Source organism: Pteropus alecto, unplaced genomic scaffold (assembly GCF_000325575.1).
Source record: "Pteropus alecto unplaced genomic scaffold, ASM32557v1 scaffold226, whole genome shotgun sequence".
Lineage (NCBI taxonomy): Eukaryota > Metazoa > Chordata > Mammalia > Chiroptera > Pteropodidae > Pteropus > Pteropus alecto.
In genome coordinates, this window is record NW_006440132.1 from 754806 (window position 1) to 775723 (window position 20918).

Consider the following 20918-nt stretch of genomic DNA (forward strand, 5'->3'; position numbering starts at 1 on the left):
GCAGAAACCCACCAAGCTTCCCTTCAGCTATAAAAAGGCTCTATACCTTTCCGTACCATGTGGCCAGATTCTCACCCGAGCATCTTCCGGGGTCAGAGCTAGTGCACCAGTTCTTGGGTGTTGTCCTCTGTGGACAGCATTTTAACACGGAGTGCAGAATGGCTTCCCTGAGCGTCCATGCCTGGTCCCTGCACAGTCCCTGGCCAGCCTTCTGGGCTGTGCCGAGAGAGAAAGCCAGGCCCTCCCTGCCTATTCAGTGGCCGCAGATAATACGAGATCCGATGTATTTGCTGCTGAATGATATGCTCTAGTGTCAAGAAGGGAGGTCTGCCTGGGGGAGTCGTTTCAGCAAGGTAGGGGTCCACAATTCCATCTGAAGCGCAGAGCCCACTGGAGCCAAATGAGGGTGGCACCAGAGGGCCGAACAGTTTGTCCTAGTACAGTGTGGCCGAACAGTTCTTCCTTTACTTCTAATTCTCTGTGGACTGGTATCTTGGTAAAATACAGCAAAAAGGAGTTACTGTCAATGTCCGTGCCTCCCGATGGCGGAGCAGACACCTGTCTGTAGGCACGTGTGTTGAGAGGCACCTGCCTGGGGAACATCGTCAGTGCGGCGTTCATGCTCACAGCAGTCGGCCCCGCGGAAGCAGGTATTTGCGTGCCCTCCGTGCCCTCTGTTTGCAATCAGGGCAGGAACTGGGACCCTCCCTGTGAGATTCAGAGGGAGGCTCTGCCGCCCAGACCTCTATGCACCCGGCAGTGAGAGGCCAACAGTCCTGTCAGAACCATCTGTTGGGGGCTGAGATGGCTGAATCCAGCTTCCTTTTTTACCCATGAGGTTCAGAGCAGACGTAGGAACAGAGATACACCCGGGCCCGGTATCGTCCGTGTCTCATTGTTCTCCTCTCCAAAAGATTGTCCTCTCCAGGGCCAGGTGGGGTGAACTGGGACCCTCCCTCCAGTAGGGAATCCGGGTGCAGCCAGAGGCCTTCTGATGCCCAAAAACCTGGAGCAGTAGCTGACCCCTGGACCCATCTGCTTTGAGGCAGTATCATAGGATTTTTCTGCCTTTTTCCCTACCGTTTCTGTTTCCTGCCATGCTTGTCTCAAATTGAGGTTCAGAGGTTCAGATTCGATTTCTCTGAGGGATGGCCTACAGGGCCAGCTGGGCTCTGTGAACTCTGCTTGCCCTTCTATGGGTGGGCAAACTGAGAAAGGAACACGATGCGGGGAGCAGGGTTATTATAAAACAGTAATAGCTCACGCTTACTGGGCGTTCACTCACTCAAGACGCACTCTGGGAGCTTGACAGGAGCCCTGCCTGTTCATTATCCAGAAACCCTACTGTTTACAAAGGAGAAAAACTGAGGCACAGAAATATGAAGAAATTTCCCAGGGCTAATCGGTAAAGGAGAGATGTGGGACTTAGGCACAAGGCAAGGAGACAGTGCCCTTCATCGTGGACCCGGACCGTTCTCAGAAGGAAAACAACAGAGTGAGCGGGGAGCTGGCACAGCCCCGAATTTAGCCCCCTCACTCAACAGATGGGGAAACGCGGGCCCAGGGAGGGGTGGAGCCTTCCGTCCGATCACATGGGCTTGGCTGGAGCTCAGGAATCCTGCCCCCGACCTTTGGCTCAATCTTGGGGTTTTACCATTTTCAAGCATCAGAGTAACAGTCACTCGATGACATCCCTGAGACTGCCGATATGCTGATTCTGTGCTGTGGGGCACCCTGTGAAGACTCTGGGATGGGGTGGCATGGGAGGCCCGGCCAGACACCAACAGTGTCCTCCTCCCATGCTATTTAGAAAAGTCTTGGGCATGGAGTCCTGGCTTTAGCTCTTTGTTTTCCATCAGCCTGCCAGTGCTGCAGAGAAGTTAGCTGCTACTCTGTTCCTGGATGTCACATTTCCTGTTTGTGTGCCTGAGCTGAGGTAGAGTTCATGGTGAAGGGCAAGGGGAAGGTGGAGCCCTCCTTACAGGAATTATAGTTGGTGGAGGTAGAAAGGGCCTAGAAGATTGTGCCCAAGGCTTGTTTTATCAGTAGGGAACCTGAGGCCCTGAGAATGTAGGAATGTGTTCTAGCTCACGGAGCACGCTGCAATCACAGTGGTTTGGGTTTGGTTTGTTTTCTGTTCTCTTGGCTTTTGTGTTTTGTCGTCGTTGTTATTGAGATGACAAAATCATAGAATGCGTAAGCTGGCAGAAATGTAATAGGTGCCCCAGCCTTTCTCCCCATGTTGCGTAGATGAGAACTTGAGAACAGGGTGGAGGTCGGCGGGCTGGGAAGGTAGTTCCTTAAGACCATAGAGCTGGCCTCGGGCAGAGCCCTGAGAACTCATACTGAATCAACCTACAACAAACGCCATGGGTTATATCCATAGAGCGTATGTCTCCAGATAGCAGTCAGTGCCCCCTGCCCCGAAGGAAAGTAAGAGGCTGCCACCGAGGAGAATCAGGGTAACATGGGGAAGATTCCCTTAGGAAGTGACACCGCGCCTGAAACCCGAGGGACTAGGAGGAGGGTCAGTGGATGTGGGAGGGTCCGGAAAGCCGGCCCAGGCAGAGGGAAGAGCATGCGCAAAGGTCTTGAGGCAGGAAATGCCTCATATTATAGATGAGAAAACCAAAGAGATTGGAAACCTATCTAATTCAGTGCCTCAAAGAGTCTTTCTTCTCCCCGCCCCCTTTCTTTAAAGTGTTTTTTTTTTTTTTAAAGAGAAGAGGCAGGAGGTAAACAAGTAACTAAACAAGGGAGTCAGTGTCGGAGCTGGAATTACTGGGACTTCTCCCCACCCCTGGCCTAGAGAGTTTTAGAAAACCCTGAACCTGGCTGTTTCCTAACTGTGTGTGTGACTCCGAGTGCGAGCTAGCCTCTTCGAGCACCTGTTTCTTCCTCTGTGAAATGGAGCCCACATTTCTGGTCTTGGATGTCATTCAGACTTCCTGTGAGAGGGCCCGGTGCCTGCCAATCACTGTGCGAGCCGGAGCCTGGGCAGTGGGGCTGCTGGGCCTCGCTCCCATGCCTCCCTCGGGGCATCCCAGAGCCCCAGGTCTGAAAGGTTCTCTCTCTGCCCCACTGTTTTACCGTATTCCTATAATCTGACACTCAGCTTTAACTATACTTGGGACCCTCCAAAACCCTCCAGTGCCTCCCAAGACACACTTGAATCTTACAAACTGGTATAGCCCCAGTGGTAAACAGTATGGAGATTCCTGAAAAAAACTAAAAATGGATATACCATACAAGCCAGCAATTCAACTTCTGGGTTATTTATCCAAAGAAAACAAAAATACTAATTTAAAAAGGAAGATGCACCCCTATGTTCATTGCAGCGTTATTTACAATAATCAAGATATGGCAGGAACCTAAGTGCCTATTGATAGATGATTGGATAAAGAAAATGTGGAATACATATACAATGGAATAGTATGCAGTAATAAAAAAGAATGAAATCTTGCCATTTGTGACAACATGGGTAGATCTAGAGGGTATTATGCTAAGTGAGGTAAGTCAGACAGAAAAAGACAAACGCTTTATGGTGGAATCTAAAAACAAAACAAAACAAAACAAAAACAGACTCATAGAAACAGAGACCAAAGGGATAATTACCAGAAGGGAGGGAGTGGGAGCGGGGGTGAAAAGGGAGGGGAGTATAGTCAATAATATTGGGATAAGTTTGCATGGTGACAGGTGATCACTAGAATTAGTGGAGTGATCACATTGTAAGGTGTAAAAATGGGGAATCACTATATTATAACCTGATATGACCAATATAAGATTTTATGCCAACTAATACACCTAAGTTAAAAAAAAAAAAAATACGACCAATATAAGATTTTATGCCAACTGATATACCTAAGTTAAAAAAAAAAAAAAGACAGAAAAGACACATGACTCTGGAATAGTGAACTTCTAGGAAATAAAGAAGGAAGGCTACGAGCACCTACTATGCGTCCAACATCTCAGTAGACACTTTCCCCGGGCAGCACCATTTAACCCTCACGACAACCCTGCGAGGTGTGTGACTTTCTTCCCATTTGTTCAGTACGGACACTGAAGCGCTGCAGGACGTTGCCCGAGGTCGCATATCCAGTGTGGGGCCACGCTTGGGGGTGGCCACAGCATCCTCATCCTGGAAGCTACCTTCCAGTTTGTCTGCCCTTGAGCCAACACTGAGCTGAGGGCCCAGGAGCCAGGAAAGGTGGCTCCATGTGGCTTAGGACAGAGGGCACCCTGGCAGGCAGATACACTGGCTGCCTTTTAAACCAATATCTTTTATTTGTTCCACGTTTATCTGGGGTGGGGCTGGGTTAGGAAGAAATGGATTTGCAGTAAATACAAATGGTGGGCCCCTTCTGGATTCGGAATTCATTCTACACAAGAAGATTTTCCAGAAACCAAAGGATAGGAATTCACTGACAAAGTGACTTTCCCAGCTTCAGTAAGTTAATACCCTAAAAAGACTTTGGCTGCTCCCCACTTTTCTGTAGTTCTTTCTCTCTTTAGATTGCGTTTGAGCTTTTCCAAGCCACACAGCTTCTTGGGAGGCTCATTAGAGAATTTATTTTGGTTTCATTTTTATCTGAAATATATTTAAATACAGACAAGAACAACTGGTCTTAGGAGGACCACTCTGCCCGTCATTTATTTTGACTGAGCTGTTTGGTGTATACTTTAGTTGGCATCCTTGAACTTGGCTCCTTTTATTAATTAAGTATAGGAAGTATTGCTTATGTTTACATAAAAGGCAACATTTCTGGAAAGTGCCTGAGAACCACCAGATTTATTTATCTAAATAGCTTTTCGTCTGGTTTTAAAAGTAATATATTTTCATTGTAGAACATTTGGAAAATGCAGAGGAGGAGAAAGGAGAAAATGATCACTGCCACGATCTCATTGTCCAGAATCCACCGCCATTACCACGTGACCAGTTCTGGACAGTATTTGTGTGTGTGTGTGTGTGTGTGTGTGTGTGTGTGTGTGTGTGTGTGTTAAAATATATATGTGTGGTAAAATATATATAAAAAATATAAACTTTACCATTTCCACACTTTTCAGTCTCTATGAATTTGACTGCTCTCGGTGACTCATCTCAGTCGAGTCGTATAATATTTGTCCTTTTGTGCCTGGCTTATTTCACTTAACATAATGTCTTCGCGATTCTTCCACATTGTAGCATGTGTCAGAATTTCCTTTTTAAGGCTGAATAATAGTCCATTGACTGTATATATGACATTTTGTTTAGCCATTGATTCATCAATGGACATTTGAATTATTTCCACCTTTTTGGCTATTGCAAATAATGCTGCTTGGACCTTGGCATACAAATACCTTTTCCAGTTTCTCCTTTTGATTCTTTTGGAAATATACCCAGAATTAGGACTGCTGGATCATATGGTAATTGCATGTTTGATTTTTTGAGGAACCATCATACTCGTCCAGTAATTCTGACATAGAACACCCATTGTCGAGATCATAGTCTGTGTACAATTTTATGTGTGATGTTCTCACTTAATTTTCCATTTTATTAACTGTTCTTTAAAAACAGTGTTTTTTAAAGGTTGCATGATATTCCGTTGTATTGCTGTGCCGCGTGTCTTTCTCCACTCTTTGCTTTCTGGACCACAGCAAAATATTTTAAATCGTGATGGTAAAATAAATAACTGGCTTCTGGTAAACAGCTTCATGCGCTGTTCAACAAAAATAGCTTCCTGCCTTCAAGGAATTTAAAAATTTCTCCTTAGGGATTCTTGAGGGGTCATCCAGGTCGGTGGTTTTAAAGTTCTTTGTAGCCAAGAAAAATTTACTACAAGCTAAATAGCAGATGGAAGCACAGTCCATAATAGCAAGTAGATAAAAGGAGAATCTATCACAGGGTGGGTCGGGGGCTCAGAAACGCGTTCTCAACCTCCCCCTCTCCTCTCTGAGGGACCTTGGGGGAGATCTGGGGAGATTCTGGGGTCCTCCAGAACATGGTCTGAAAACCATCGAGCTGATCCAGCACCTCTAAAGAAGGGTGGACATCTTGCGAGGGAGGGACTTGCCTGAGGTCAAGTTCATTTTTGTATTTACTCATTCACTTATTTCCTCAACACAAAGCACCTACTGCCTGCGGGTCAGAATCATTTAGGGAGCTTGTTAAATATACAGGTTCCCAGGACTCTTCCTGATGGGCTCCCAAGCAGCGAGTGTGGGGAACGGCCGGGACTGGAGCTCTCAGCCCCAGAGTCCACACCGGGCTCTGTGGGGTGCTCTCCATTCCAGCTCCCTGCATTGCAGGTGCTCGCCCTTCCCCCCTGGAACGCCCTTCCCCACCCACAGGACTCCTACTCTCCCTTTGAGGCCCAGTTCAAACATAGCCTGTTCCTCTTTGAAGCCTGGTTGCACAGCGCCATGCAGGATGGCTGACTCCCTCCTTTGTGGCCCTAGGACATGACATGGTGCTTCCGTGAATCTCCATTCTCATCCACTTCTTTCTGTTGTGTGTAAGAGTTCATTGCTTCCAGGCCAGCCTCCCTGACTGGGACGTTAGCTCTTTAGAGAGCTTGTGTAGCTTCTACATTCCCCGTGGTGCCAGGCACATAGTGGGTGCTTTGTGATCGTTTACCAACAAGACTGGGATCTAGTACAGCCCCATATTGAAAGATAAGAAAGGCGAGGCTCAGATAGTCAACAACTTACGGAAGGTCATACGGCCCAACGAGGCAGTGCCAGGACTGGTACCCGGGTGTCCTGAGGCCTCGCTTTTGGCACTGGCCAGCTGGCAAGGAGGGCAGCTATCTGGTCTGGGCAGGGAGCATTGGCCTTGGCTCCCTTATCACCGAGTCCTACCATAGGCCAGGTTGTCTGAAATCCAGAGGGCTCTGCCTGGTTTGTGATTCTGTGTATCTTGGATGCCTGGAATTTACCTTATAAAACTTCAGTGTATATGGTAAGGGCTACTGCGTGAGCACTACCTGGACTGAGCCAGTGCGCAGATGCTAAGAAAGCCAGTCTTGGGGGGAGGTAGTCAGCCAATCTGCTCTCGAGAATGCAGAATCTGGGGTGGGGGCCAGCCAGCATCCTATCCAGAGGCAGCTGCCACAAGCCCTCCTGTGATTCCAATTTGTGATCAACGACTGATGCTTTTCTAATTAGCACACTGGAGGTTAAAAATTATGTTTTAATTGGGGAAACAAGTGATTTATGTATTTTGGTGAATGTTATACATGGGCTCACACCGCTAAAGTCAAAGTATTTACGATATTTATGTATTTATAATGTGTGGGTGGGCTAAAGTAGCAAGTAATCACTCCCCACCCTTGCAGAAAGGGGACAGGGTCCCTCAACCGGTACCAGCCAGGAACTCTTGGTTCTGTGGCACAGACAGATGACAGTTCTGCCTCTGGAACCCTGCCACCTGCCTCCACAGAGGTTCCTAACCTTTATCATGCTGCAGACTCCTTTGGCATCTGAGGAAGCCTACAGACAGACCTCTTCTGAGAATGTTTCAAAATGAAAAAAATAAAATAAATAGGATTAGAGAGGAAATGAGTCATATCGAACTACAGTTATTGAAATGTTAATATTAGGAGCTGAATTTCAGCTCAAACTGAGATGCTTTCTCATCTGTAAAATGGGGATGATTTGAGCATCTACCTTACGAAGTTTAGTGAGAATCGAATAACGAATGTAAACTGCCTGGAACACAGCCTCGCGTGTTGTAAGCATTCAGTGAACAATAGCATTTGCTACTGCTGTGACCACTGTTACTACTATTATTATATAAGCTACAGATTTCTGCTCTTCAGGAGTTTGTAATCTGGAATGGGAGATAAGATTCATTTATGTGGTAGTAATAAAAAGTGCAGAAGAGAAGCCTGAGAAAGGGTCAGAGAGAATGAAACGGCTTCTGGCTAAAAGCGAGAAGTGGCTAAGGTTTTGTGCCAGCCGGACTTGGATTAGTTCTGGCTCTGACCTTAGCTGTCTGAGCGTGGGCAAGAGAGATCACTTCTCTGAGCCTCGGTTTCTTTTGCTGTAAAATGCAGATAATAGTAGAACCCACGTTTACAGGGATACTGTGAGCTCTGCCTCCCTGCCTCCCTCCCATCAGCCAGTTAAATCACGTGTCTGTCATTGCGTTTAACTGCATCCCCCCCGCCCTGAATTTCTGGCCCACCGCACTCACCAGTCAGTCCCCTAACTGTGGATGGATCCAGTGAGTTGCCATCTCTGCCACTGCCCCTGGGCTGGCAGGTTGGGACTATGTAGCTGGCTCCACTATAATCCCAGCAGGGCTGCAGTGCTGCTGGGCACCCTGTGATCTGGTCTCTGTTATTTACCCTCTGATAAGGGTCGGATGAGATGACGTATGCAAATGAATGGTAGCCTTCACTACGAGTGACATTCTGGGAAGCCGAGCTCAGCTCCACACTGAAAAGGATGTTTTACAATCAGAATCGTCCCGAGATGAAACAGGAGGCCCAGGCGGTTGTGAGTCCCTCATTACTCAGAAGGCTTTAAGCGGAGTGTCTGGCATGGATGCTGTGAGTGGGACGATGACCACGCTTGGGAGGGAGGCTGGGCTAGTGGGACAGAAGGAGCGTTGACAGGTTACCACTGCTGTAAAAACCCAAGGGACTTGAACTCCTGTGGAGGTGGGGGACTCGTTTTCCTCCATGTCACCTAGAAGTCTGTGCCATCAGCCAGCCAGAGGAGCACATAGCAGCAACAAGGCTGGGCCTGGGGGAGCTAGCCCCCTGGGAGCCGGTATCTGCCTCTGGGACAGCGGGGCAGGAAACAGTCTGAAAACTTTTACTTCTGCCCCCGAGAAGTGCCCCTGGCTGGTTCCAGGGTCTCCCACGGTGGCCGAGGGAAGAGAAGGCTTCTTCGAAACTGTCAGAGGTTCTGACACTATTCAGATAAGCTTGGGATTAGGCACACCTTTTGGCTGGCGGCTTTGAAAGCGCCAACTGCTCCTAGGAAGAGGTGTCTTCGCCTGGAGTCTGTGGCTGGGCATGAGGGCTACCGTGACCCCCAGAACTGGGATACAATGTAGAGTAAGAGACGCAAGCCCAACCTGCCCGCTTGACAGAGGCGGGTGAGGTGGGAGTCAACCAGGTGTCACACGGTGCTGCCTGGAGTCAGCGGCAGGCTGGGAACAGAACCTCTGTGTGTGGCCACACCTCTGTTTGCCTGGCATGCCTTGGGGTTCCCAGACGGCTGCACTCTCGTCCAGGCCTCCTGTTTTCCAGAGGCAAGCGAGGCCAAAGGTGGTCAGATGAGAGCGCCAAGGGCTGGTAGGCGAGCTGAGACTCTAGTCTGCACTTCAAGTGCAGCCTTCCCGACTCTGCCTCGCAGCCCCCACGTCCGAGTCAGCAGTGTTTGCCATTTTCTCTTTTGTTCCTGGTTCTCCGGGCTCTTGGCGATGGCCCTCCCTCAGGTTTTAGGGCGGTGCCCATTAAGGATGCTCCACCTTGCCCTCTGTCAGCACACCTCAGACCTGCCCTCTCTTGCCTGCAACACCTCAGTTGCTGGCAACTCCCAAACCAGCCTCCACCCAGGCTTTTCGTCAAAGACACAGTTGCTGAGCCGGCTCCCGCAGTTTCTTCAAACTCAACACATCTAGAAGGAAGCTCAGCCGCCCCCTCCCTCCTGACCCCTTCCAATCCATTTTCCAGTCAGTGGCAACACCATCTAGTCTCCGACTCGAACCAGAAACCTGGGGACCAGCTCGGAGCAGAGCGTGGAAAACCTTAGGAAGTGTCAGGATCACCTGGAGACCATGAGAGACAGATTCCGGAGCCCACCCTGGGTGTCCCAGTTGGTCGGGGCCGGGTGGGCTTGATCTGCATTTCTAACTTTCTTCCAGATGATGCTGACGCTGCTGATCATTCATGGTCCACACTCTGAGTAGCACTGGGCCTGACTTGCGCCCGACTCACTCCCTTCATCCATTGCTCACTCTTCTTGTTGATATTATTATTACCATCCATTTCAGAAATAGTTAACATTTATTGAACGCTTAGGTGCCAAGCGCTGTACTAGCTGTGCATTTAGCCTAGAAAGATGTACGAGTGCCGAGTGCTATAAGAGGCACTTTCACATGGTACAAAACATACAAAAGTATCTGCCCATAGCATTGACGTTCTGGTAGAAGGAGAAAGACATTTAAAAGAAGAGAAGTACAAAAACAAAGTCGTTTTAAATCCAAGAAGGACTCACCAAGAAGGTGACACCTTTGCCCACTTTGAAAGAGGATCGATTTCCTGTGACCGGAGGTCTCAAGATGCCCTTCCTTTGTGGGTTTCAAATGGCCGCTGCTTTGTCCTCCAGCTCGGTCCATTGGTTTACGTCTTCACTCTCTTGCCTGGACCTCGGCCAGCAGCCTCCCAGCCGGTCTCCCTGTTGGGAGATTTTTCTTTACCCTCACCCTGCAGCCATATGATTCTTCTAAAGAGCGAATCATGTAATGCCCTTGGCTTAACTTCACTGCGGGATTCTCCAGCGCCTTCAGGATGAAAAGCAGACTCTTCAGCGCAATGGGGATTCAAGGCTCCCGGTGACAAGATGATCCGCGTGGCTGGCGATTCCACAGTTTCTCTGTTGCCTGTGCACACCCCGCCCACCTTGTTCTCCATACTTCAGCTGCTCTGAATGGGAACTTATCGATTTCTCACTTTGTCTCCCAAACTTAACACCAACCCTCCCATCCGGTTTTCTTCCCTTTTGCCTAAGGAGAAGCACCTTCTGCGTCCCTTAGGGGGACCCTTCCAACCTCCCCAGCAGGGCTGCTCTCCAGCACCTGTCGTCTCCCCTGAATCTCCAAAGCTTTTCTCTCTTCGGCTCTGTCTCGTCAAGGGGTTCTCGCTGTCAGTGGTGTACCCCGGAGCATGTCCCTTTTTCTCCAGGGCTTCTCCAGCTGATACCCTCTCTCCAACCCTTCCCATGCTAGAAAGAAAGAAAGAAAGAGGTCCTTACATTTACTGACATCACTTCCTCACCTGAGGTTCATTCCTCCACCTATGGCAACCTGGCACCTGGCTGCAGATGTGGAAACGAAGGCACAGAAAAGGTAGGTAGGTTGCCCAGGATTGCAAGGCATAAGGGGCAGAGCCGGGACTCAAACCCAGCCAGAAGAGCAGCACTGGACCTACCAGCGGGCGACCTTGAGCAAGTCACTGAGGCTTCTGGAGCCTCCTCTTTTCCATGACCACCTGTGAGTGAAGATTGCTAACATAAAGGAGAGGCTGCTTCATGAACTGTAAAGTGGGGAGCCCATGTTACCCCTGATTGGTGCTTGCTTGTCAAAAGGACCAGTTTATCTCAGCCCAGCTCCTTAGCTTTCAAATTGTTATCTGCCCTCTCCCCATTGACCATGGGTCCAGACTCCTGGGGTATTTAATGCAACAGATCTTCTCTGAACCCTTAGTGAGGTGCTTGGTGGTGCTTGGTATTGGGGCAGGGAACTTCAAGAGGAGGAACGGACATGGCTGTCCACGGTCCTGAGGCCCTCGAGCCAGTGTCAGGGGAAGACAGAGCGGCCAAGAGAAGACAGCTTCCAGCTGGAAGGGTCCTGGTTGTTTTCGTTCTTAACATACACACAGAAAAGGCACATTTCGTGATGGGTTTTCACACTACTCGCTCGGCTCAGGGAACAACGTGACCAGCCCCTCAGGGCCCCCGGGCCCCCTCCTTTTCTTTACCACCCCCAGCCTGGCTTCTAGCACCACAGATGGGGGTTGCCTGTTTTTGAACTTGAATAAATGGAATCGTTCAAATCTCCTTTCACTCAGTACTGTACAGGTGTGTGAAACTCGTCCTGACAATGTTAGTAGCTGTGGCTGGTGCATTCTCACCGCTGTGTGTAGAATCCCAACCATGCTGGATCACTGCGGATCTGCTCTGATGAGGGACCTGGGGTCGTTTCCAGTTTGGGGTATGCTGTGAGGTGCTACGTCTTTTGATGAACTTACGTGTGTATTTGGGGGATCGAGACCTGGAGTGGGATGACTGGAGTGGGGTGTGCGTTTGATCAGCTTCGGTAGATCCCAGCGGGAAGGATGTAAGGAAGGTGTTAGGAAGAACTTCCAGACCCTAAAGATTGTAGTCGGCTAGCTCATGCCCCCAGAAGAGGGGGCTGTGGAATTCCCTTTGGCGAACAGGAGGAAGGGGCTGGATTCGGCAGCCTTTGGGGGTGGGGGGCAATCCTTGGCTTCTCTGTCAGATTTTGGTCCCCTCTCCTTCGTCTGGGGTTTCCAGGTGCTATTTCTGGGAGGCGTCTGGGGGCCATTTAGGAGGGCTCGAGTGAGGGGGCTTCGAGTTTCGTTTCTTTGCTTCAGCCAAAGCTTTGGGTGTCCTCCGTTTCACGTACTGAAGCTCTGAGAATGACATCATGTGTTTTTTTGAAAAAGCTTTAGCTGTTTTTGATGCTTGAAAATGTCCTTCCAACTTGAAAATTCTATTTTAGGAGCAGGAAGTGGGTGTGGGAAGGGTTAAGCGTTATTCAGCCAAAGAGTAGGGCCAGGCCTTATGACCTTTTACAGTTCTTACAGCTTGGTTTGCATTGCGGGAGATTTTATAACATTTCCTAAAAATAGTGTTCCCACACAACAACTCACAGAGCCTGAGGGGTGTAGGGGACAGGCTTCACTCAAGGGAACGTTTAGAGAGCATTTCCACGAGGGTCTTGAGGACTCCCTCCTTCATCCACCCCTCTGCATTTAAATTTTTATTTTTATTATGTTTTTTGTATTTCTCCATCGGCTGTTCCTGGGGTGGTTTAGGTTCAGATCAGTTCCCGTTTTTGCCAAGGAGTGAGTGACATGGGCAGCCTCTCAGGGGTGCTGGCCTTCCCTCCTCCAGCAACGGGCCCAGTTTGGACCTGTAGTTTCACTCGGCGAGGGAGGCCGGGCCGGTCATGGTCACATAAAGAGAAGTATGCTACCTTGGCATGTAGGTCTGAGTCAACAGGCCTGATAAACAGCCCATTTCCCCGGGCCAGCAAGGAACAAAGCCTCTAGCAGCTGCGGGATTTGTCTACCCCCCTCCTTCCTGAAACAGCTGTTTATTCTTTTGACAGGGGTTGGACGGCAGCATCTTCCCTTCCTCCCAGCCCTGCCTCCTCCTGCCCCGAACGGAGCTCAGTACAACTTTGTTTTGCCTTTTACTCTGGGGAGAGAGAAGCAGAGGATGAGGTATGTGAAATGCTGAAATTATTTATTTCTGCCTTGTTGGGGTCATGGGGAATTGCGACCCGCTGCAGCGTGGATCCGCCTGGGGGAGGAACCTCACTTCCCCCCGCCCCCACAACCTCTTGTTGGTCCCTCTTAGTACTTCTGGAAGAAGACCAAGTTCTTCTCTCCCTGGCATGGGATCTAGAAGTGGGAGCTGGTGGGATGCTGGCTCAGAGACCTCGCTATAAGTTCTGCTCAATTTTGCTCCCCCTGGCAGGACCTCACCGGGCTCTGGCTTGTGTGGCCGCGGCCTGGGCTTTTCTCTGAAGGATTCAGAGTGAGAGTGCAGGGCCAGGAGGTTGAGTCTTGGTGCCCAGGGCAGCTCCCTTGTGGGTGGATTCAGAGCCCTCTTGGGCCGGTGTCGACCCTTCGTCTACCTTACCTTGTTCCTTTTGGAAAAACCCTTGCACTATTATGTCAGGGCCAGGCAGTAAGGCAAAGCTGGCTGGATTAAGGTTTCAGGTCTCCTACAGGGGGTCCAAGAAAAGGCATAGTGGGGTGCACCGCAGAGAACATCGGTTTGTGATGGCTGGAGTGGCAGGTAGCCCTGTGCTAAGTCTGAGACTTGCCTCTCAGTTCCCTCTGTCTGTGTTTACTCTGACCCTTTATAGTGAAAAACGTAACTGAAACCAGCCTTCCACACGCCTTTTTTTTTTTTTTTCCATGAATTGTACCACGTTTTTTCCAATGGGGAGCTTTTCCCTGCAATGCCCACCAATGTAGTGAGGGTTTAGGCTCAAGCAGCCTTCTTCCTCCTCACCCCCAGCACCAGCCCCGTGCCATGGGTGGGGCCTGGGATCCACCCCCAGCACCCGCTTCCCAGTGAGCCCTGTGATCTCAGCCTCCGCTAAAGCGAAGTTTCCGCAGGCTGTCACACTGACCATGGTGAGGAGCAGTGAGGGAGGGAGACTGGGCCCCAGGCACACAGGAGGTGCCCAGGAATGGCAGAGGAGCCAAAGACCTGGGTGGTCAGTCCATGGGCGCGCCCTTGTGTTTCCTGAGAACAGAGTGATGAAAACGGTGAGCACGGCCAACACCCTGGACCCGAATCCCGGCTCTCTGCCGCTTTATGCTGTGTGACATTGGGCAAGTTACTTAACCTCTCTGAGCCTCCGTTTTCATATCTGTACAATAGGGATAATTCTAGAGTGACTTCACAGGGCTTAACCTGAGAAACTGCTGGTAAAGTGTTCAACCCAGGGTCTGGCCTGGTTCAGTTGGGGAGCATCCAAGTGTTGCAGGCCCTGAAGCTTATTCAATTTTCAGGGCCCTCTTTAGAAAAAGAATGCAAAGTTGTGAAGACAACATCAGGCATGGAAGGAAACACAGTTGACCTTGAACAGCATGGGTTTGAATTGTGCAGGTCCTCTTATACATGGATTTTTTCCAATAACTACTGTAGATGTATTTTCCTTATGATTTTCTCAGTAACATTTTCTTTTCTCTTGCTTACTTTATTGTAAGGATTCAGTATATAATACATAATGCAAATATGTGTTAATTGGCTATTTCTGTATCTGTGAGATTCCCATCAATAGTAGGCTATGAGTAGTGAAGATTTGGGGGAGTCAAAAGTTATATGCAGATTTTCAACTGCATGGCGTCAGCACTCCTAACCTCTGCATTGTTCAAGGGTCAGCTGTATTTAGAATATGAGAAGAGATATCACAACAAATAACACAAACGGACAAATACTTCAAAATAGGTCAAAACTCCGAAAACAATATCATAATCGAATGATGTGAAAATAGCATAAAAGTGATTAGTAATACTTAGGTGTCTAATGCACCTGTCATATTTTGGCTGCATACTTTTGGATTGCCTCTTTATCTGACAATGATTTTTGTAGGGTCATTTTTAATAGATACAAAAGAAAGAAAAGTCTGTTTTGCCTCTAGCAATGATTGCTTTTTATTACTGAGAGTTTAGAAAAGTTTCTTTCAGTTTCACAACTTATTGGTGACATCGCATCTATCAATCTTTTTGCAGTTTCTTGCTCAGGTGGCTTTGGCCAAAGTATAGGAGAACTCAGCTTTTTGATCCTGGGTGGGGTGGGGTGGGGGTAGGGTATGTGGGCACAAGGTGGCTGTGAACATGACCTATGACCCGGAATCAGAGAGCCATATCTAAGTCAGCCCCTTCTTACAATCAGAGTGGGAGGTACAAGGTCCACCTGGGACAGGTTATTACTGAGGCCCAGGTGAGAGTGCAGATAATAGGATCAGTCCCTTAGTCCTACCTGCAGCCAGGCACAGAGGCTGGAGTGACTGCCCCAGGAAAGGGAATGCTCCCTACGCCAGTCTGACACCGGGCTTCATTAGCTTCTAGGTGAGTTGGCCTCTCGCTCCACTCATGTTGGTTGTTGGTTAGTAATCTCATTTAATCATCACTTCGAGGAATCCCTCAGCCACTGCCGCAAGTTGGCAAGTTGAGCTCCCGGTGGCTAAGTGAGCTGCCCTCATAGAATGAGACTTCCAGCCTTTTAGGGGATTTCTCGTTCTGGGTCAAATCAGGAGAACCTGTAGTGGAAAGTTAAGCCCAAAGGACTTGTTTCAGGGACAATGGGGGAGATTAAGGCCAGACAAACTCAGGATCCTGGTCTACAATGTCTGAGCCGGGGCCCTGGGTGGGAGCAGGGCCCTGTGCAGGACCCCATCTGCTGCAAGTATCAGCCGCACCTTCCTTCCATGCCCAACACGAGCAGTGGGGCCCTGAGCTGGGGGAATGGGCAGGGGAGCTGACTGTCACCGTAGTCACAGTAGGGGTGGGGGAGGGCTGGCACTTGAGCTTCCGTGTGGTGCTGCCTCGGGGGAATTGAGACACCTCTCAGATGAAGCCGCAGCTCTGCCTTCAGTGCCACACATTAAAATGCATTATCATCATTGTGGCTGCCGCTTGTGGAGTATTTCCTGACCACGAGCACAATGTGCTTCAGACACACAGTCTCCTTTTGTCCTTTCAAGACCCCTGGAGGAGGGTGCCTGAAGCTCCATTTTGTGTACGTCAGTGGAGGCTCAGAGAGTCTGAGAAGTGGCCTGAGGCCTACATCTAGGACTGGTGATTTAAGAGTCAGCACTGGCCTCCTTTCTGCCTGGAATGCTGGATCTAGACATTACAGGGGAGGGCATGGAGGACCAAAGATAGCTTTGTCCAAGGTCTTTAATGCCCATCCCATTCGTCCAGCAGCCACTGAGGCTTGAGCGGGCAGGGGCAGCTCTAGGGGCCAGGGAGTGGGTTCCAGGGGCCCAGGGAGGAGCCACGGGCAGAGGAGGATTCTTTAGCTGCCGGAAGGTCTGGTTTCCTCTGCCACTGCTTTTCCCCTGTAGATTCCAGCTCTTGGAGATAATGGCTTTTCCAGGGCTCCTGAGTGCTCTGTTATTCAGCCGAGATGGTCACCTTTCCCCTGACATAAGATGGGGAAAATAAGGTCCACTGGAATTCCTTTCAGAGAGGATTTCTGTTTGGAAGGCAAACCTACATTTAGCCCAGTCTGAAAGGGTGCGTGCGTGTGTGCGTGTGTGTGTGTGTGTGCTCGCGCGCGCGCACGCACGCGTGCATGTGTTGTTCTGTGTGGGACAGGTTGGGGGTAGGTAAGGAAGAATTAATTTATGAGCCACATGGAAAAGTCCGTCTGACACTCCAGGGACATAGAAGTGGAGAAGGAGGAGGGAAGGCGGAGAAATGACAGGCTGACCGCGGGACCCTGCCCTCCGAAATGCTTCCAGGTTTTGAGTACAATCTGAACGGGTTTCATCTGGGAACTGATGCAGGGGCTGAGTTCTGGGAGTGGGAGGTGGGATGGATTCAGAGAGAAATCTGAAGTCCTGTGACGGGAGGGCTCTGGTGTAACTGGGTGTGGCTGAGTGCAAACAGTCCTCAGAGGGGTGGGACCCAGATGACTCCTACGTGAGGCAGCCCTAATATTCGAGGGTCCTGATTCTTTGCTCTACCCCTTAGATGGGGCATCTAGAAGCAACCCCATGTTTCCTAGTCGATGGCTAAGCTCGTCGACCACCGAGTTTCAGAATTATACAATGTTGAAAAGCTTGAGAGACAAACACGTAAGAGAAGGACTTTTAGGCGACACTGGTTGCCTAACGCCTCATTTTTGTCCAGAGGAAAAAAAATTAAAATGTTTTAAAAGACGCATTGGTCACCCTGCCAACCCTTCCTTCCCTGGAGACGTGCATTCCCAGTTCCAGGAAGCATGTCTACAACCCTTTCTAGTGCTTTGCTGAAGGATGTGATATTGGCTTATCTGAGCCGCTTCCAATTTTAAGTCTCCAACAAGAGTGACGGCTCGCCACAGCAAAAAGTCAGCCGATTCAAGTGATCTGTGAAGTCTAGAAAGAAGTGGGCTTCGTGCGTTGCCTCTGATGCTAATTTCCGAATTTAAAAGTCACCAACACTTGCATAGAGAGGGCGCTAGGGGCTGTGTCTCATTCTGGTTCTCCCTGATGTCCGCCTCAGTGTTCTTTACCGTGAGAGTTTGCGTGTTTCACCGTTTCGCGTTATTTACACTTTGCGTTTGATCCTCAGCAGGTGGGGTTGATAAAGCCTGGGAGGCACATCTGGCAGTGCTGTCACCTTCTCAGCAAAGGCAAGGCGTTGTAGCTGGGCCCCCCGCTTTGATCAAAGGAAATCAAAGTCTCTTCCCACTTCCGAGGAGCTCTTTCTCAGGCTGTAGCGTGGAACAGATGGATAAACCTTTAGAGTCCCTAATTTGCATCTCTCGGCGCTGTATTGCTTAACATGTTCTTATTCCACAACCCTCATTCCTTCTCCTCAAATATGTTTTCGGCTCTTACTAAGTACCAGGCACTGCGCTATCTCACTGGGTCCTCCCAACAGCCGTTTTATGGATTCCAGGAATAAGCACGAGCATTTTTTGTGTGTTTACATGGCGCTGGGCATCATGCTAAGTATTTTACGGACATTATCTCTTGCAATCATGGCCATCTTTATCCCCATTTTAAAGACAAGGAAATCAATTTAATATGATTCATTACAGGCCCACAAACCCTTTTCTGAAACCCCAGAGCCAGATAACGCTGAAATGCAGAATTATTTGGGTGTGGATTATATATCATATATTATGTAATACCCTCAGTGCCTCAGCTCCGAATAATAAAATGCATCAATATTTATACAAGGAAATGTTTAAACAGTCTCGCTAAGTAGGATAAAGATTATAAATAGCCTTATGTCAGTTAGGGCCATGATACCAATAGAATTACGAAAAGGTTTTTGGTTTTCAGAGCTTTTTGGAGATGTTGGCTGATGCCCTGAGGGACTGCCACATGTTCAGGGTTACCCAGTTTCGTGTGTGTGTCAGGGCTGGACTCAAATCCCCACCTCACCCTGGAGCCCATGTGTTTCATCACCGTCCACACGCCTCTGGGAGTAAAGACGTCAGCATGGAGAGGTGGCCACCCTCTCGATCCAGATCTTGTGTTTGTATTTGCTCCCAAACACAGGCTTTTTCTAGCACTTAATGCCAGTGTTCCTGATGTAAACTTCGAGTAGCTTTTCCCAACAGTGGGGCTGAGTTGCATGCAGTTGCATTTTGTGACTTTGCCATGAGCCCTGGGCCATACGTGCCAGACACTTTGAAGGGGCCCCTCTTCTCCGGGTCTATGGAATACCGCCTATCAGTTAATCCGAATCTGAAAGCTGGAGGTCGAATTTTGACCTTGAGTCTAGCCCTGGTGTTTCTGTTTCCAAACAAACAGAGCACTTTCTAAGCTAGGGGGACTTGGCTGTCATGGCTGATAATCCTGTTCTTTCTCTTCTTTAACCGAATTTATAACAAGTGGGATAGCACAGGAGAGCCAAGACTGGAATCGTCTAAGACCCTCTTTGAAAAGACTTAGAAAATAACCTGTCCCCTAATGGCGTCCCTCTCAATTTTTATCATTCAGCGCCAAACATTTATGAAGGGCCTCATCTACTCTAAGTGGCGCTGGTGATTCAGGGTTGAATAGGACGTTCTCGGGAAACTCAGACTAACCTGTAGATACACGTGTGGATGTTCTCATGAATAATTCTGCATTTCAGCAGGTTAGCGTGAGCCGCCTCCCAAGGAAAATGCACGGCGAAGAGAATAGGGTGGTCGAGGAGCCAGAGGGGAGAAAGGTGGCTTCGCTGGCTGGCGGTCAGGGCCGGGGTGGGAAGTGACTTCACTATGGCAGTGACATTTGATGAGGGGCACAGCTGGCCACTGTCTCTTCTTGGCCTCCAGGCGTCTGCGCACTTGGTTTTCTTCCTGCTTCCCCGGCCTCTCCTCATGGCCTCCTCTGTCCCTCTCTATGCCGGCGTCAGCCCAGGGTTCTCTTCCTCCCTTTTTCTCTCTGTCCATCCCCTCCCCAGGTAACGGAACGCATTTCCTTCACTTTAAATACTGTCCTCGTGGAGGCCGCCTCCACTTGCGCGTCCCTCCATCTCTCTGACGAACGTCAGACTCGAATGTCCACTTGCCTACTCGTCATCTCCCTGCAGGTGGTGTTCACACACGCCTTGAGATGAACTCATCTGAAAGGGCATTCGTGATTCTCGCCCCCACGCCTGTTCCTCCTGCAGCCCATCTGAGGAGATGCTACAACCCACCTGCTGAGGCAGAAACTCTGCATCTTCCTTCTCCCCGATCCCTCATGTCTGAGTTACCAGCCACATCTTACCAGTTCTCTCTCCAAAGTGTAGGAATTCATTGACTTCGCTTCGTCTCCTCGGCCACCTTTTCATCACAGGCCGGCCCCTCTTTTTGGTCGTTAGAACAGCCTGCTGCCTCACCTCAAATGTCTGCCCTTGTCTTCACATCCATTCCCCACTACCCAGCACCCTCCAGCACCCACCCAGTGGGGTCTCTCAATGAAGTCGGACCAGGTGATATCTCAACTGGAGATGCTTTTGTGCCGCCATTCCCTTTCCAGGTCTTTCCAGGCTCTGTCTGCCCCGCCCACCCTCTGAACACCCTCATTCCAGCCACTCAGGTGAGGGAACTTCACTATTTTCTTCTCGGTTAGGTCTTTTGCATTTTTTCCCCTTCCAAACCACAGGAAGCTTTTTCCCCCGTCATAGCTGCTGTTCGGAAATACTCTCATCCTTTCTCACAGAGCTTTTCACCCCCTTTCTGTCCTGTCTTTGCACCTTGGGAAGCGTTAGTCACCTCCCCGGGAGGCCTCCCCCCGCGACCCCCCAAATTAAAGTGCTTCTCCCAAGCTGCTATTCTGCACCCAGCACCCCTTCCCCCTCAACCACAATTTCATGCAGCAGGTGAGAAATATCTGTGTACCTACTAGGCACCGATTGTTTGTTTGCCGTGGGTGTGGAGGGGGAAAGCTGGGTGGGAGTGGGAAGCAGGTGAGCCTAGATCGTAAAGGGCTGAGTGGTTCCCCGCTCCGAGCGTGGGGCATATCGTCAGTGTACTAAGAGAAGCAAAGCTGGAGAACGGGTGGTTCCCTGAAGTCAGGGCCGAGAGGTGGGTGAGCTGCGTGCTGGCAGCTGGTGGCCACGGGAACCACTCGCATTCCCCCCTCACCCTCCCACATCCATGGCAGACCTTGTGATTGTCCAGACACTTTCCCTCCAAGCCCCAAAGTGGCCGTAGCATCCCTCCCAACACAGACAGCCCTGTCCATTCATCAGATTGGCCTAATTTGCCATTGCGGTCCTATGCAATTTAAGGGAGAGGATACTCCT

The 20918-nt window shown here is 49.7% G+C and overlaps 1 protein-coding gene across 3 annotated transcripts in view; it reads left to right on the top strand.

Annotated features, from left to right (window-relative positions):
* Positions 1-20918, top strand: part of LOC102892029 (N-acetyllactosaminide alpha-1,3-galactosyltransferase) — a 47956-nt gene that overhangs the window by 10581 nt on the left and 16457 nt on the right. For 2 of the 3 annotated variants that reach the window (XM_006917065.3, XM_025050437.1), the window contains exon 2: positions 13067-13181. The exons of the other annotated variant lie outside the window; for it this stretch is intronic. The gene's annotated coding sequence lies outside the window, so the exon portion shown is untranslated. The remainder of the gene's footprint in view (positions 1-13066; positions 13182-20918) is intronic. 3 annotated transcript variants of the gene reach the window in all.